The sequence below is a fragment of the Crocodylus porosus genome, unplaced genomic scaffold (assembly GCF_001723895.1).
Source record: "Crocodylus porosus isolate Cpor-Errol unplaced genomic scaffold, CroPor_comp1, whole genome shotgun sequence".
Taxonomy (NCBI): domain Eukaryota; kingdom Metazoa; phylum Chordata; order Crocodylia; family Crocodylidae; genus Crocodylus; species Crocodylus porosus.
Genome location: NW_017728951.1, coordinates 53,892,880 through 53,906,560, shown reverse-complemented (window position 1 = coordinate 53,906,560; position 13,681 = coordinate 53,892,880). Strand labels below are relative to the sequence as shown.

The 13,681-nt window shown below is 47.8% G+C and overlaps 1 long non-coding RNA gene across 1 annotated transcript in view; it reads left to right on the top strand.

The window, feature by feature from the left end:
* LOC109323886 overlaps window positions 1–13,681 on the top strand; it is a 17,461-nt gene that overhangs the window by 64 nt on the left and 3,716 nt on the right. The window contains exon 2 of the long non-coding RNA XR_002104769.1: window positions 3,084–3,085. This is a non-coding gene — a long non-coding RNA (uncharacterized LOC109323886). The remainder of the gene's footprint in view (window positions 1–3,083; window positions 3,086–13,681) is intronic.

Below are 13,681 nucleotides of genomic sequence, written 5' to 3'. Positions count from 1 at the left end.
GTCTGCCTCCCTGCCCGCGGGTCTTCTTCCGCGACCAAGCGGCCCGCAACCGCCGGAGAAGGGTCCCTCCGTCCGAGCCTCCCTTCCCGGTTCCCTCCGGTGCGCCGGCCACCGGCCCCCTTGGTACCTTCGTCCCATCGGGGTTCACTGCGGCCCCGGTCTCGGCCGCTTCCTGCCTGGCCGGCTCCTGCGGGGCAGGCCTGGGCTCTGCAGTTCCCCTGGCCGCCACCGCGGACCTCTGCTGAGTCGCTCCTGGCTGCGCGGCTGCCGGCCTCACTGCCGCCGGTCCCTGCCGCCCGGCTCCCGGCTCTGCTGCTCCCGACCCTGCCGCCTCTGGGTCCCCGGCTCCCGGCCTCGCCGCTGCCGGCTCCCACCGCCTGGCATCCGGCACGGCCATACCTGGCTCCGCAGCTCTCGGCCTCGCAGCTCCCGGCTCCGCAGCACCTGGTTCCGCCGCTCCCGGCTCCGCAGCTCCCAGCTCCGCAGCACCTGGCTCCACCGCTCCCGGCTCCGCAGCTCTCGGCCTTGCAGCTCCTGGCTCCGCAGATCCCGGCTCCGCAGCTCCAGGGGCAGGCTCCCGCCGGAGCCTCCGTCCTCCTCTGCTTGGGGTAGGTGGTCTCCTTTTATCTTCCCGGGCCGGTCCCGCACCGGCCCGGTTCAAGTTCCGGGAAGCTTTAAGTTCTCGGCCAGACTTCCAGGTCGGACCCCAGAAGCTGGGCGGAACTCGGGGGTTCCCCGCTCGGGCCTGGCCCCTCGGGGTCCTGGCCCCCTCGCACCTATGATGATCACTCGGCATTTCTTCTTACGGGTCTGCTTAGCTCCTTCAACCTGTTCAGAGTGTGGAGAGTGTGGTAGCCTCCTCTCTGGAGCTTTCCTCCTCTCCTTCCTTCTTCTGCAATGTCACCAGGCCTCATACATGTTCTCCAGCTGTACTGGAGGAACTGATACTGCTCTGCTGTGAGCAGCCCTGGCTCTGGAGGGGACCATCTGCCACTCTGCTGTGGAGGGCACCTCCTGGGGTGCTTCTCCCTTGGATGCACGGTCCTGCAGGAAGAGAAAATACCCATTCAAATTCATCCACCACTTCCCTGATTCCCCTCAGCCTGCTAATCTCCTCCTAGAGCTCCCTCACCTCCACCTCCAGGACCCTAAGATGGACATCTGCAGGACAGGTATGGGGGGCCCCCATTCCCTGCCCCCCAGCCCTGCTGAGATTAGAGACACATGTGTCAGGCATCCCAACAGCACCGAGCTACACACACTGGGGTTGCACCTTTTTCCTTTTTGGCCATTTTCCCCATTTTGTGCATCTCAGACAACTGATCATATTCAAAACAGCCCTGAAGATTTAGAGGATCAATATGAATTTAATTGAAGAGATAATTCATGTTACAAAATTTAGAAAGAAATGAATGGGTCTGGATTCAATCCTTGCACCCATAACTAATTACCTCTTGTGTTAAGAAGATTAATGGGACATCCAGACTTGCCCGATACATAACAGTGGCTGGGGTTTTGAGAATTGGGGCCTCTGGATGAATTAATGATATTTCATTTTAATTTGAAGAAGGACTTTTATGGCTTATGAATTGAGCTGAAAGTTTACTTGATTTGAGAACTGATTTTGAAAGCTTACCTGAGGTATGAATTGGTCAGGGCAAAATAGTGATTAGTGACACTCTGAGGGAGTTGGAAGCAGCCACACATGACACCCTGTCACCGGGACAGATTTTCTTCCTTGAACAGGTAGCAACCCTGAAGTTGCTGTTTGCACATACCTGTAACACCTAGCAACATAAAGTTAATGAGACCCAGTTGATGAGTGGACAAGGCATAGGGGAGGAGGAGCCCCAAGGAACACTTGCAGAGAAAGTGTGCCCGAAGGCAGTGCATTACTCCAAAGGCAGTGCATTATCCATTACTCCCTTTATTTTCATTGATATTAAGATGTGCCAAGTAAGCAGAGGGAGATCACCCTACAAAAAACACTTGTTGTACTATGGTGCTAGTGCAGACAGAAGGCCTAGCCTGCATAGAGCAGTCATGATCTGTATGCCAGCTACTGTACAGGCATAAGCAGGTACAATAAGGTACATGGAACTATAAGATTGCTGCATTATAATATTTGTAAATTTTTTTAAATGTTTTTTTGTTATTTCTATACAGTATAAGCAGTAGGTAATATTACTGATCACTATTTGCTGGACTGGAGAATAATGAGATTATGGAACAATGATTTAACTTTTCAAGAAAAAGAATGAAGAAAAGAAATAGTGGAGATATAGAAAATGTGGAAAAAGACATGAGAAAAATGTCAATGGAATATTCTTGAGCATGAGTCCATCATTTCTGAGGCCATTGGTGGCAGCAGTCCTTCAATATAAGAATGGAAGTCTTCCAGTCAATAGAGGAGTTATCAGTGAGTCTGTACATGATTGAGGGGACTGATTTGAGATCCACATGTTCAACTGAAGATGTGACAAATAGTTCTGAGAGAAAGGAGTAGATCCTGGTGATGTCAGGTCTCAGCTCTTTCCTTCTGTCTCTCTTGTCTGTCTGCCTCCATAGTAAGGAAAGGTTACTTGAAATGATCAATGCTTTGTCGTACAAAGAAATAGTACCAATGCAATGGCACCACTGAGGATGATTAGTGCTTAATGTTACTATCTCATTTCCTCAGAGCGGCCTTCAAGGTAGACTTCAATTTCTTATTTTACCCACATGTAAACTAGTGACCTTGAGTGAGTTGGGAATATAGGACCTATTTTGGGAGCTAGTTGTCAGGCATCATTTTGAAATTCCTGTCCAACAGATTTGATACCACATAAAAATGGTTTCAATGCTGGTGGTGTTTGCTTGAGCCAAAATGCTGGCATTTTTTCATAGATGCATAGATTTTAGTGTCAGAAGGGACCTTAGTAGTTCATTGAGTCCAACCCTCTGCTCTTGGCAGGGAAGAGCACTGGGGTCAGATAATCCCAGCTAGGTGCTTGTCCAGTCTCCTTTTGAAGACCCCAAAGGTAGGGGGGAGCACCACCTCCCTTGGAAGCCCATTCCAGATTCTGGGAACCCTTACTGTGAAGAAGTTCTTTCTAATATCCAACCTAAATCTGCCCTCTGTCAATTTGTGGTCATTGTTTCAAGTTAGTCCAGGGAGTGCCGTAGTAAATAGTGCATTTGCTATTCCCTGTGTCCTCCCCTGATGAATTTTTAGGCAGCCACAAGATAGCAGGTAGTCTTTGCAAAGACTGAAGAGATCTAGGTTCCTCAGTTTCTCCTCATAGGGCCTTGTCTGGAGGCCTCTAACATTATAAATAGACCTCCTCTGAACCCTCTCAAGATTCTCTGAATCCCTCTTGAAGTGTGGTGCCCAAAGCTGGACGCAGTACTCCAACTGGGCCCTGACCAATGCCACATAGAGGGGCAACATCACCTCCCTGGACCTGTACATCATGCATCTGCTAATGCATGATAAAATGTGATTAGCCTTGTTGATCACTTTGTCACATTGATGACTCGTGTTCATCTTCGCTTTCCACTGCTGCGCTGCTGAGAAGGTCATTCCTCAGCCTGTAAGTGTGTTGTTGGTTCTTTTTGCCCAGTTGCTGCACTTTGCACTTGTCTTTGTTGAACTGCATCCTATTTCATTCTGCCCATTTTTCCAACCTGTCCACATCCACTTGGATCCATTCCCTACCCTCTAGTGTATTAACTTTGCCCCATAATTTGGTATCATCAGTGAACTTGGACAGGGTGCTGTCTACACCCTTGTCCATGTCACTGATGAAGGCATTAAATAGGACCAGTCCAAAGACCAAGCCTTGCAGAACTCCACTGCCCACATCTTTCCATGTTGATATCCACCCATTCACCACCATTCTCTGGGTACAACCCCTAAGCCAATTTGCCACCCACCTGACTGTGTAATCATCCACATCACAGCATGTCAGTTTATTTATGAGAACAGAATATAATACCATATCAAAGGCCTTCTTGAAGTCTAGGTAGATGACCTCTACCTTGACTCCTGCATCTAAGCATTTTGTGACCTGGTCATAAAAAAAACAAACAAGGTTAATCAGGCAGGATCTACCTGCAATGAACTCATGTTGATTTCCTTTCACCATTATTTCCCCTTCAGGGATACTACAAATGTGATCCTTAATGATTTTTTCTAGTTTTGCCAAGGATAGAGATGAGACTAACTGGTCTATAGTTTCCCAGTTCCTCCCTCCTCCCTTTCTTGAAAATAGGAACTACACTGGCCATTTTCCAGTCCTCTGGGACCTGACCAGAGCAGTTTGTACAGCTGTGCCAGCAGCTCTGCTATGACACTGGTGAATTCCTTCAGCACCCATAGATGAAGTCCATCCAAGACCACTGATTTGAACACATGCAGACCTTCCAAGTACCCCCTCATTAAGTCTGTGTTAACAGATGGTGGGCTGGTGTCCCTCCTGTGTTTATCCATGATCCAGTTGGGAGATTTGTCTTGGTATGTATCTAGGAATACAGATGAAAAGAAGTCATTGAAGCTCAACTTTGTCCCCTCTCTCTGTCACCAATTAGCCTAGTTTGTCCTATAGGGGTCCTATGCTGTCTTGTGCCTTCCTTTTGCTCCCTATATACCTGAAGAAGGACTTTTTGTTGTCCTTAATTTTTGTTGCCAGCCTAAATTCTAATCCTTCTTTGGCCTTCCTAACTGATTCCCTGCAACTGCGAGCCAGGGAGGCATACTCCTCCTTGGTAACTACCCCCTGTTTTCACAAACTGTATATCTTTTTATTTTCCTTTAGGCTTTCCTGGACTTCCCTATTCAGGCAAGAGGACTTCTTGACCCTGTCAGAGCAAAATTTTTTGATTAAATGCTGACAACACAGAAGAGCTGAGACTGACCTGCATATTGGACTCTGTGAGTGGAAGTTTCTGACTGACAGCATGCTCAGTCAGAACCTGACATGAGGTAATCTGATTAGAAATTTCTCTGCGGAGAGCATTCTGATTGGCCACTAAATTCAGATAAAAGTTCAGTGAGCCCCTCCCTCGGGGGGGAGATCGCATTAGCTGGAGACAGAGGCTGGTGCTCCAGGGACTGTCTCTCAGTCAGGCCATTAGGCCTATTGATCTCCTCTCTCTCAATTTGGCACTCTGTGACCTTAACTGACAGTGATTGTGACTTTGATTATTCGGCTTTTGATTGACTTCTCGCCATCTTTGAATACGATTTGGATTCTCCTTATACTGACGATTCTCCGGTTACTGGACTGTTTTCGCTTTGGCCTTGACTTCGCCTCCGGATCACCCTCAGTACCTCGACGTGACTCTACTTACCTGGCTTTCAACCTCGGCTTTCATCATCGACCATCCATTTGTCCATTGGACTGGCGTCACGACCCCGGTTATTGACCTACGTGTTACAGTTTTGTTTGTCTGTTTACCCCCGTTTATGAGCTGTCGACCAGCCCTGGGACTTATCCGACAGGCTTGCCCTGTCGATGATCCTCGTGGGCCAACAGACCCCTTTGTTGTTTATTGTTGTAATCATCACTGTAACTGAAGAATATCTCACCTGCTCTCTACGAAGCGTAAGTTCAATAAAAACTCCCCTTGTTTATACCCGCTGCGAGTCTCCTCCACTGAACTCCACGCCAATAATCCCACCTGTCCGTATCTAATTGCCACCCCGGCCCACTGTGACCTTGGGGCCTGATTGATTGTGTTCGGTTTACCCCAACAGGCCCCTTTGTCCCCTTTTATGTGTAATGGGATTGTCTCTTTTTGCTCCCATAAGATGGCTCCCTTGAGGAACGACCACCCTTTCTGGACCCTCATTTCACCAATGCTCTTGAGCTTTAATGCCTCACTAACTAAACTCCTGATCATGCTAAAGTCAGTCTTTCTGAAGTCTAGCACTTCAGCCCTACTGGTTAGTTTACCCACCCTTTGCCAGATAGTGAATACAATTAATCGATGGTCACTATCCCCTAGGTTACCCTGTATCTGCAGATTCCACACCAGGTAGTTAATATTGAGTTCTGCAAGGCATTTCCTTTAGTGGGATTGTATACTTTCTGCATTAGGTGGAGGCCCTGTATGCAGGTTAAGAACCTTTGTGAATAGTTAGGCTGACTACTCCTCCTAGCAGCTGTCAGGGTAGTTTAGGTCACCCATGACAAACATATCTCTTGACCATATGGCCTCTGAGAGCTGTCTGGAGCATTCCAGGTCTAGCTCTTCTTCCTGGTGTGGCAGTCCATAGTAGACCCCCACTACCAAGTCCCTTTCCCCCCAACCCCCCATGTATCCTGACCCACAGTACTTCGATTTGGCCCTCCTCTGATCCCATATTGTTTATAGAGGATGTATACTGTTCCTTGACATAGAGAACAACACCCCCACCTTTTTCCCCACTCTATCCCATCTGTACAACCTGTAACCCTCAATCCCTACTGCCCAATCATAAGTAGGAGCCCACCAGGTTTCAGTTAGTCCAACCAGGTCAAAGTTGTTGCTTGCAAGCAGGAGTGCAAATTCCTCCTGCTTGTTCCCCATGCTCCTGGCATTAGTGTAAAGACATTTAAACTCCAAAATGGGTGCCCTTGGTACCCACCCTGTCTTGATGTCTATTGATCCCCTTAGTGCTTTCCTTACTGCTTATCTGGACTGATCCAGGGATCAGGTTGACCAATAGGCCCCTCCATGACTCTCAGGAGGGAGTCACCCACCATGATGATTTAGTGTCTTTTCCTCCAGCTGCTTAGTTGTCACTTATCCTGCCTGGTGTTTGTTGCAGACGTGTCTTCTGCCATGACTTCTTCTGCTGCATCATCCTCCAGTGCTTCTAGGACTTTGTATTTGTTCCCCAGTTGCACTGGGGAGGCAGTCACAGCCACATGCCATCTAGCTCTGGAGATGACCATCTTCCATTCAGCTGGCCTGGGACTCTCGCATGATGTCTCTACACCAGGTGTCTGGTCCTGCAGAGAATGAAACTATCCATCAGTCTCATCCTCTGCAGCCCTGATCTGCCACAACTTGCTCACCTCTGCCTGGAGTTACCTCACCTGCCCCTCCGAGGCCTCAATGCAGGCACAAGCACAGCCCAGTCTAGACCGAAGAGTAAAACATATACACAGGTAAGTGACAGGAGCCAGGGTAATGCTGTGATTGGGGGTCAGTACACACATGTACAGGAGGCCTCAAATGCCTCTACACAAATGCTAATAGTATGGGAAACAAGCAGGAGGAACTCACCCTCCTGCTAGCTGACAACAACCCGGAGATAGTGGGGATCAATGAAACGTGGTGGGACTCAACGCATGACTGGGCGGTGAATGTCAAGGGCTATAGGCTTTACAGGAGGGACAGGATAGGAAGGAAAGGTGGGGGTGTGGCACTCTATATTAAGGAGGAATACACATCCTCATCAATTAACAAAGAATCAGAGGAGGGGCACTCTGAAATGCTTTGGGTTAGAATACAAGGCAGTAGAGGGGAAAGAGACTTAACGGTGGGGGTCTACTACAGACCTCCCAACCAAGGGGAAGAGCTCAACCAGGAATTCTAAGGTCAGCTCACAGAGGTAGTGAAGTCTAAGGATGTGATAGTCATGGGGGACTTGTACTTCCTGGACATCTGCTGGGAAGCTCAGTCAGCCAGATCTGACTGCTCATGTAGGTTCTTAGCCAGAATGCAGGACCTCCATCTAACCCAGGAGATGCACAGCCCCACCAGGGGAGATGCCTTGTTGGGCCTGGTGCTGGCCACGGGAGACGACCTGGTGAGGGGGCCACGGGTGCTCAACCACCTGGGCAACAGTGTTCATCACCTGCTGGAATTCACAATCCAGTGCAAGGTAGCAAAGGCTTGCAGCAAGGCAGCAGCCCTAGATTTCAGGAGGGCAGACTTCAATGAGGTAAGGAGAATAGTCAGGGAAGCACTGAGGAGAGGGGAGCCGGGTGTCCAAGGAGAGTGGTCACTCCTTAAGGAGATGCTCCTCCAAGCCCAAAGGGAGGTAATCCCAACACGGATCAAAGGGAGCAGGAAGGCAGACAAGCCCCCATTGCTCACAAAAAGCATTCGGGAATGTCTCCTAGCTAAAAGTGAGGCATACACCCAATGGAAGGGAGGGGCCATCACCAGGGATGACTATACTGCAGTTGTTTGAGGATGTAGGGGGGCAGTCAGGAAGGCCAAGGCAGAGATGGAATTTGGGACTAGCTTCCCAGATTAAGGACAATAAGAAGTCCTTTTTTAAATACATAAGGGGTACAAAGAAGGTTCCGGGTAATGTGGGGCCCCTGCAGGACAGGTTAGGAAATTTGGTCATCACACCAAACAACAAAGCCAACATATTTAACCATTTCTTTGCCTCCATTTTCCTAAGCAGGGACCAGAACAGTCACCCCCTGCTGGGCCCCATTCAGGCCCCAGGGGAGGGACACCTAGGTTGAGGGTTAGTGAGGAACTATTTAGGGAACTTCTGGAGGGACTGGATGTATTCAAGTCAGCTGGTCTGGATGATCTCCACCCTAGAGTACTGAGGAAATTGGCTGAGGTCATTGCAGGACCCCTGCCACAGCTTTACGAGCACTCATGGTGCTCTGGTGTGGTGCCGGAGGACAGGAAGAGGGCCAACGTGGTTCCCATCTTCAAAAAGGGGAAGAAGGAGGACCCAGGAAACTATATGGTAGTTAGTCTTACCTCTATTCTGGGCAATCTTTTTGAGAAAATTATTCTGGCACATATCCATGAGGGGCCAGCAGGGGAGATGATGCTTAGGGGCAACCAACATGGGTTCATTAGTGGCAGATCTTGTCAGACCAACCTGGTAGCCTTCTATGATCAGATCATCAAAGCCTTAGATGCAGGGGTAGCAGTGGACATAGTCTCTCTGGACTTTCGGAAGGCTTTCGACACTGTCTCTCACTCAGTTCTCATTAAGAAACTGGGGGACTGTGGTGTCGGCACCCACACAGTGAATTGGGTCGCCAACTGGCTGGAGGGCCGCACTCAGATAGTGGTAGTGGATGGGTCATTTTTGACCTGGAGGGATGTGGGCAGCAGGGTTCCACGGTGCTAGGTCCTCAGGCCCGCACTGTTCAACATCTTCATCAGTGACTTGGACGAGGGGGCAAGAAGCACCCTGTTCAAATTTGCTGATGACACTAAGATGTGGGGGATGTGGGCATGCTAGAAGGGAGGAATAGGCTGCAATCAGACCTAGACAGGTTACAAGGGTGGGCGGATGAGAATAGGATGGTGATGCACCTGGGGAGGAACAACCGGCACCATACCTACAGGTTGGGGAACTCCATTCTTGTCAGTACAGAGGTGGAAAAGAATCTTGGAGACATCATTGACTCCAAGATGAACATGGGTTGGCAGTGTGGGGATGCAGTCAGGAAGGCCAACCGCACCTTGTCATGCATCCACAGATGCATCTCGAGCAGGTCTAAGGAGGTGATCCTCCCCCTCTATGCAGCATTGCTCAAGCCAGAGCTGGAGTACTGCGTCCAGTTCTGGGTGCCTCACTTCAAGAGGGAAGTGGACAACATGGAGAGGGTCCAGAGGAGGGCTACTCACATGGTCGGGGGCAGCAGGGCAGGCCCTACGAGGACAGGCTACGGGACCTGAACCTGTTCAGCCTCCAAAAGAGAAGGCTGAGGGGGGATCTAGTGGCCATTTACAAACTAGTCAGGGGGGATCAGCAGGCATTGGGGAAGTCCCTGTTCCCCCCAGTACTACCAGGAGTGACCAGGAATAACAGTCACAAGCTGGCAGAGGGTACATTTAGGCTAGATATCAGGAGGTGCTGCTTCACGGTTAGGGCGGCTAGGAACTGGAACCAACTTCCATGAGAAGTGGTGCTGACTTCTACCCTGGGGGTCTTTAAGAGGAGGCTAGATGTACACCTTGCTGGGATCGTTTGACTCCAGTACTCTTTCCTGCCATGGCAGGGGGTCAGACTAGGTGATCTACTCAGGTCCCTTCCAACCCTAGAAACTATGAAACTATGTGGGGCAGGCAAGGGAACCGTAGCCCCCATGCTACCCCCAAGGAACCTCTGCAGACAGGGGACCAGGGTACTACTGACCCATCCAAGGTGTCTGTCTGGGTGGAGACCTCACAGAAGCTCTGGGCCAGAGGCAGCAGCAGGATAGGGGCCCTGGCTGTGCTCTGTGTCACCATCCCCATAGTAGCATCCCTCCTCATTCACTTACCTGAAGTCTATCTCAGAAGCTCCCATGTACTCCTACGTGGTCTGTACTCCTGCAAATGAACTGGCCTGTGAACTGCCTGCAAACTGCTCTGCTGTTGGCAGCCCCTGTTCACTGGCTCCCTGGTTGCCTGGGGAGTTTTCTTTTATACCTTTCTGGGCTTGGGCTGACTTGTTCTTTTGTCTTTCCAGTTAGTGATGTTCCAAATCTTTCAGCTGTTTCTTTCAGATGTTGTACAAGTTTCACACCCATACAACAAGGTAGGGATAACAACAACCAAGTACACAAGAGGCTTAGTTTGGGTCATCTAGGTGTCATGAAAAAAATCCATAGACATCCAGAGGCAGCACTGGCAGATTTTATCTGGTGTTTAATATCATCATTTATGTTTACTTTTTGAGAAAGATGGCTAACCAGGTAGGAGAAATTCTCAACATTCTCCAGAGATTGCCATCTATACGTAATATGTGGAGGAGCAGCTGTTTGCTTTGAGATGGGTGGGGTGCAGGAGAGACAGATACAGAGACAGAGACAGAAATTCTGGATGCCAGTCCAAGACTAGAGTGAGCTCCTACAAAACCTAAATATCTCACCACATTAATCCCCAATTACAAGGTGCATATCTTTGATTACCTACTCTAATGTAAACACACAGCAGAGTGTAGTATTAAGAAAACAAATAAAATTAGGGTTCTGCAAAATAAAACACTATGCTATACATGGAAGTCTCTCTGGGGTTGGGGCAGAAGAGAGATGAAGCACAGATGAATTATGTTAATCCATGTTACTTAATGCACTCATGGAAGGTACTAAGATATTGCAGTGCTGAGCAAGGGTTAAGAACATACATAAGGTAGAATGAAATAAATTGTTTACATAATCAGAATTTACACCACTGAATTAAGAGTCTAGTTCTATTAATAGTTTCATAGATTGTAGGGGGCTGGAAGGGACCTTGCAAGATCATTGGGTCCAGCCCCCCCACCCCCACCAGCCCTAGTCAGGAAAAACAACTGGGGTCAGGTGACCCCAGTGAGGTGACTGCCCAGTCTCCTCTTGAAGACTTCCAGGGTAGGTGATTGCACCACCTCTGGAGGGAGTTTATTCCACAGTCTGGACACCCTGACAGTGAAGAAGTTTTTCCTAAGCCTGAAGCAGTCTTCCAGGAGTTTGTGGCCATTACTCCTAGTTTTCCTAGGGGTGTCCTGGTGAACAGTTGTTTGCTGAGCCCTTGATATATTCCCCTTATGTTGTGGTAAGTTGGTAGCAAGTCCTCCCTTACAGTCAGGTAAGGAGCAGAGAGTTACATTCTATTTCTATTTACTATTACAGCAGATCACTTAGCATTATACACAAAGAATATGATGCCATCATGATCAACTCTTGAGGGAAGAAGAATATCAAAAAAAAGTAATTGATAACAAGTAGCCATTATTTGTATGAATAAATGCTCCTCCTAAATAGTCATTCAAATAAACCATCAACCTCAATGTTCAGGACTAGAACAGTAGGTGGAGCATGTTTGATACAGCTTGAGGGATAGTTTAGTATGGTTCACAAATATGTTCCCTCTGTATTCACTTACTTCTAATTACAGCAACTGATTGAAAGGGAAAGAAGACAGGACTAGGATCACAATGCTTCATTTTAGAGATGGGATAGAAATGGATTCACTCAATTAATATTCCAATTAAGACAGCATGAGAAGAAGAATACCTTGTGAGCTTGGACAGTGTATAATACAGTACCAACATTGATCCGCTTGCACCAGGACACCTCCTCAACCTTTTAATGCTATTAACAGCTTCCTAATGGAGTGGTGAAATAGCCCCTATTCTAAACACAGATATTGTAGGCATCATAAAACCCACTACACAGTGAGAAGCAAAATGGTCCTTATGGGGATAACCTAAATGAAATTTTAATGTTAATAAGTACTGATTGACCTTTTTCATTAACTAGCTAATACATCTCTAGTAGACAATGTAGTACCCATTGTACACTACTAATAATGTACACTATTGTCAAGTGGACAAGCTGTAAGTCCTTTATATAAATAGTTCTGCATTTGAAACAAAGGATTTCTAGAAATAAGCTTTTTACCAAAATTTCTGCCTATGCATTTGTACATTACAAATAAGGAACCAATCTGGAATTGAAAAAAAAAATGACTTTCATTCCAACCTCAGTGTAGCTTCAGTAGAGGAACATTAATTAACACTGGCTAAGGATGAGTGGCACATGGAGCGCTAACCCTGGGAGTAGTCTGAGGCTATTTCAGGCCACACACGGAGTGTAGACTGGCACACACAGCACCCACTCTGGAAACAGCTCAAGGCTGCTCAGGTTAGCTCTGGTGTAAGCTGTATATCCAGAGCTCTGCAGTGTGGCCCAGACCAAAAAACTAAAAGAGCCTGGGAGCCTAGAGCAGGGCCCAGGAAAGGGGCGGTCCAAGTGTAATGCTAGGTAAACTCATCCAGCAATGGCTAGATTCCCCCTGAGAACTGGAAGAACCCTTGATGCCCAAAACAGGGCACGGGACCCAGAGAGAAAGTCTCAACATGAAGCAGACAGCACCAGGACAGGGGCCTTTGACTGAGTGGAGGACCCTGAGGTCTACTCAACAGTTCCTCAAAGTTAACTGTAAGTTGTTGGCAGAGTTCAGGCCCACAGGGGAGGCATTCCTGAAATAAGCCCCTCCGCTCCCCGGAGGGAAGCCCCAGGTGAAAGCTTCCCTCCCATCTAGACCCAAAGGAGCGGAAGCACCCCTTGCTAGCTGGGATCCAGGGGTAGACACATCTTATATCATGTAAAACTGCATCTTATATTTTGTAAGATTGGTATGAATATGTTGTATAATATGTGAAATGGAATTGTTTTATTTTTGTATAATTGGTTCCTCGTTGTGTTGCCAGTTCACACTGTCCATCCATGCCCCCCCCACCTTCCTTTTCTACCTCATTGTACTCTGCCAATGGTTCTACTGGGTTCCCTGTAAACTTCCAGTTTTCGTCTTTTATTCAATTCGCTCCCCTTCCCCTGTCATTTCTGACTTTTTCTCTCCCTCTCTATTCCCTATAGTTAAGTATAAGTGATCTCAAACTTAGGTTAAGCTTTAAACATTTGTATTTTGGTAGCGAGTTATTGGTTTTGGATATTCACTGTTTTTTATATTGCATTATTATTAGGTGTGTATTAATTTTTACTGTTGTATATTGTATTATTATCATTTTTCTATTGATTTTTTTATTGTTTCAAATGGATACTGTATGGTTTAGGCCTGTGTTTGTAAGTGAACCAAAGTTTCCATTTTATATGTCAAGCCTCCATCTTCTGTCCTCTGCCTGGGCACCCCATGTTGCAACAATATGATTCATTGTACCCCTCCCATGTAAATTGGCTCCCCGATGAATGAGTGTGGTTGGGCATGATTGAAATACAATGGTAGCAGGCCTCTACTG